Source organism: Phodopus roborovskii, unplaced genomic scaffold (assembly GCF_943737965.1).
Source record: "Phodopus roborovskii unplaced genomic scaffold, PHOROB, whole genome shotgun sequence".
Lineage (NCBI taxonomy): Eukaryota > Metazoa > Chordata > Mammalia > Rodentia > Cricetidae > Phodopus > Phodopus roborovskii.
In genome coordinates, this window is record NW_026126627.1 from 1296388 (window position 1) to 1300901 (window position 4514).

The 4514-nt window shown below is 50.0% G+C and overlaps 1 protein-coding gene across 1 annotated transcript in view; it reads right to left on the reverse strand.

Moving 5' to 3' along the window:
• Fam107a (family with sequence similarity 107 member A) overlaps positions 1 to 4514 on the reverse strand; it is a 243880-nt gene that overhangs the window by 55160 nt on the left and 184206 nt on the right. The gene's annotated exons all lie outside the window — the stretch shown is intronic.

Here is a 4514-nt window from a genome sequence, read left to right on the forward strand (position 1 = left end):
CTTCTTCTGCCTCTTGATGACACAGAAGCCCATTTGTGGCCTCCTTATCTCTACCTAATACTGAGGAGTTAAAAAAAAACTGTAGACATAATCATTCCACGTCTAGTTTAAACATACATGTCACCACTGTCCCAGATCCAAGCTCTCTGTCTGGCACAGAAAACTCTTTGTGCTCTGCCCACCCATTCAGTCATTCCCCACCCCAGCCTGCCCAGGCCTTGCTCATAGGTCTGCCCATCCAGTAACTCACCTGTGTTCCGTTTGCTGCCTGGTGGACTCCTAGGGAGGGCTCCTGTGGATGCTACCTTCTCTCAATGCCTTCCCTGCCCCAAGACTGGGCAAGTGTCTTGGGTCCTTCTCATTCATAAGCCTGATGCAGTCACACGGCCTTCTTATGTGTGTGTGGCCCCACTCCATGGAGCAGTGGTCCCATGTCCCTTTATGCTTCCAGAAGCCCAGCAGATGGCTAATGACTGAGGAATGTGGAAGCTGAGTCCAAACAGTTACATTCTTGGACTCAAGTCTTTTCTGTCTTCATCCCGAGCTGCACCAGTCATCCTTGATATGGCTGCAGTGCCGTGAAAAGGAGGCTGACTCTCACAGTGTTGGTCACCCCTGCTAGGCTGTGTGGCTGCCCCCAGCGTAAGTCTCCTGGGGCTGCAGAGATTCAGGTGATAGAAGCTTGAGCTCTTTTCCCATACTGCATCTGCAGATATGTCAGTAGGGGCATATCTTGCCAAGCAGGGGGCAGTGGTGGGCCATGAGCATGCCATCTGCCTGGTAGGACCCAGCATGGGACAGCATGTGGCCTTTTCCACAGCAGAAGTCACATGGCAGCACCAGGTGCGGGCGGCTCTTGCCTGCAGCTCCTCACTGACAGTGACCTTTTGGAGAAATGACTCCGCAGCTATGGCTACAGGATGGCACTCTCATCTCTTAGCCCAGGTGCAAATGAAGTCCCATCTGGCTAACACACCCAGGGACCTCAGGCACATCCTGCAGATGATTCACTAAGGGCTGGCATCTAGGGAACACCGCTAAGGGAGAGGAGGGATAGGATACTCCAGGCTAAGTTCCGGCTTCCGATGGAACCCATGGGCTCAGGTAAGACAGTGAGCTGGCTTTCTGTTTCCACCAGTGACCAGCTAAGGGCCCTCTCGGAGGCTGGGGTAAACCCAGGCCTTTGGGAAGGCCTTTCCCCAAGGAACAGGCCAAGCTTACCATTTGGGATGGTGCTTCTCATCAGTTTGGGAGGGTCTAGACTCATCTGGGAGACAGCCCTTTGGAATGTCTGTGAGGGACATCCCTGAGGTAACAGACAGGGAGACCTACCCCAGCATGGGCAGCACTGTTGCATGAGTTAGGGGCCCCACACTGAATAAAACTGAGGAGGCAAGCAGAGTGCAGGCATTTACTGCCTTTTCTTCCCGGCTGCGGTGCCGTGGGACCAGCTGTCTGTGCACCTGCCTCCATGACTGAGCCTTCAGACTGTGAGCAAAGGCATTTCCTGCCTTAAGCTGCTTCTGGAATATGCTTTGTCACAGCGATGAGAAAAATAATGTAGCATTAGAAGCCATCCTAGGGGCGGGGACCTGGGTGTGGTATTGCTGTTTCCCCTCTCTCGCTGAATCTCCAAGCCCCTCCATCAATGGGAGCCTCTTTGCTCAGTTCTGAGCTGTTGATTGTTCCCAGTCTCATCAAGTACACTGTTCAGTGTGTGCACTCATCATTTACACCCCAATGGTGTAATTTTAAAATAGTGACCACAGCCCAGAGCTGTCTGCCTAGTCCTGTCTTTAGAAGTCTTTATTGAGTCCTTTAAAATCTTATAATGTATCTTTGCTCACTGAAAATAAACATTTTTGGGAATGGAGGGGTATTTATGAAACTGTCTGCCAATGTTAATTCCCATGGTGGGTTTCTGAAGCATTGTATTCCTGTGGGTACAGGTGTTTGTATGAAGCCGTCTTTGCTCCTGAAGACATTCTAGGTTAGTCTGGGTTGGAGAGGCTTACTGGGCTGTCTGAGTGACATCTTATTTCCTCCACTCAGCTTGCACAAAGCTATCACACTGGAGCCACCAAAGCCCCTGGCCCAGGCTTCCCAAAGTCTAGCTTCTGTCCACCAGGCCTGTGACATATGTCAAGTCCTCCCTCTGCTCAGGGCTTAGACACTTGACACTTGAGACTGGGGCTTCCACTCAGTAAAGTTTGAAGTCCTCCACTTCTATGAGCCCCTACTAGGATTTGGTCTAGAGCTTGGGAACTGGACCCTTCTCAGAGATCCTGGGCATGTCTTATGATTCTTTCTCCTCTCATTGCACCTACTGGTCTACTGGCAGCTGGCATTGACATCTTTTGCCCGATGACTCACTGTGAAGACGTAGATGGCCTCTTTTCCCTACATGGGGTGGACAAGAAGTGCCTAGGGATGCACAGTACACCAACAGCAGAAGCCTTCCCTCACCAAGTAGTTGGCTGGTGTTGGTGTATAAACAGCCCACGTCTCCAGATCTGAAGGATGCCATCTCTGAGGTGTGTGTTCTACAGAGTCAGCCATTCTACTGTGCCAATAAAGCCACCATGAATCAAAGGACAGAGTCAATGATTGGCTGAGCAGATTAGCTATAGAGTTCTTGGAAGCCTGAGGAGGTCTGCTAGAGAGGACAGGAAGAGAGAAGGGGGTTCCAGGGCTGATGGTTTGGGGGAAAACGTGGAGAAAGGGTCAGCCAACTGGCTCTCCTCTGTCCTTGCATTTATCAGGTCTTTATCTCAATGTCTGATACTTGAGTTTTTATTATACTGGAACAATTTAGATAACTGTTACACAAGTCCCAAAGTTCCTGGTGAGATCTTACTCTATTCTACAGTAGCTGGGTTGACAACAGTGACTAGAACATGTGGCTCTGGCAGGCCCTGCCTTTCTCTCTCATTCCCTCTGCCTAGGTTAAGATGACATTCTTAAACCTAGCCACCAAGGTCTAGTCCCGTATTTGGACATTTCCTCCTCCTAAGGCTAACTACTAAAGTCCAGCAATCAAAAGTCCCCTTTGGCTCACCTAATTAACATGCCCAATTAAAATTAAACACCTCATCCTAACATGGGATTTCCCCCTTTATATTTATAAACTGCCATTTGCCTATGGATCTGCCTCCTCCCTATCCACAGGCAATGCTTTGTCCCACTCCAGAACAAATATCCCTGCTCCCTTCCCTCCCCTCCCCTCCTCCTTCATCCCCTCTCTCCTTCACCACCACACCCTAGCCCACGCTAACACAGACCTCCCTTTCTCTTCTTAAGAAAGGCACCTGCAGAAACACATAGAGGCAGCTAACTTGAACAAGGAGGAGCTGACGGGCCCCCAGACTGATAGCTGGGAAGCCAGCATGGGACTGACCCAGAACCCCCTGAATATGGGTCTCAGCCAGAAGGACTGAACAGTCTAAGGGATCTCAGACAGTGGAACCAGGATGTATTCCTGGTGCACAAATGGGCCTTGAGGACACATCCCCCATGGAGGGATAACTGCCTTAACGTAGAGACAGGAGAGAAGTCCTAGTCCCTACTTCACATGACCTGTCAGACCTACATGACCCCACCTGGATGGCATTGCCCTACATATGGAATATGGGAGGAGAGGGTGGTCAGGGTGCATGTGAGGGGGCAGAGAGGGTAAGAGGGAGGGAGGCAGAGGGAACTGGGATCGACATGTAAAATAAAAAATTAAAAAAATAATAATAAAAAAGAAAGACACCTGCAAGGTTATTTGCTGCTGTTTTCTGCCCGCGTCAGAAAGCAGCCACTTTAACTTTTTCTTCTCTGCTTAATAAAGGTTCTTTTTGGGAAAACAGCTGTTTGGGCATGGTTTGTGCCTAATCCAGGGTCTGGGAGGGGGCCACCGCTGTGCAGGGGTCCCCTTAAAATACCCCTTATTGGCTGCCCCCTTTCCCAGACACAATGACTGCCTTCCAAAGCTTGTTTCAGATTCTGCCTCTGGGGAATTCTAAGCCAGGCAGATGTTAGATACCGGTTCAGTACTGTAGATACTTTCCCTGCCTTTGTATCTTCCCTCTTCCTCGTTTTCTCCAGCTTTGAGTTACCTCTGGCTTGTCTTAAAAGAGGATGCCAAGATGATGGTCTGTGTGCCCTGTCCCCTAGGCTTCCCTGATCCTGTCCATTTGGAGAACCAGGTTCTTTTGTCCCTGGGATTTTGTGAAGTCGCAGGAAACCAGGCTCCATTCCACCTGCCAAATGAGCTGCCCCTATCTGTCCAGACCCAAGACCCATGCTACCTAAGATTAGACAAGTACAATCCCAGGGAGAACCAGAACAATTTGAGAGGTTGGAAAGTTCAAAATCAGCAAAAAATAGGATTTAATCCTGCTCAAGTATAGGCAGCCAGTCCTTCTGGAAACAACCATGACAGTCTTGGAAGGTTCCACTTGTCTCCACCACAGCTGATTCAGAAGGCTCTGTGCAGCAGCCATCTTAAGCTGGTCATGGTGGGGTGATGG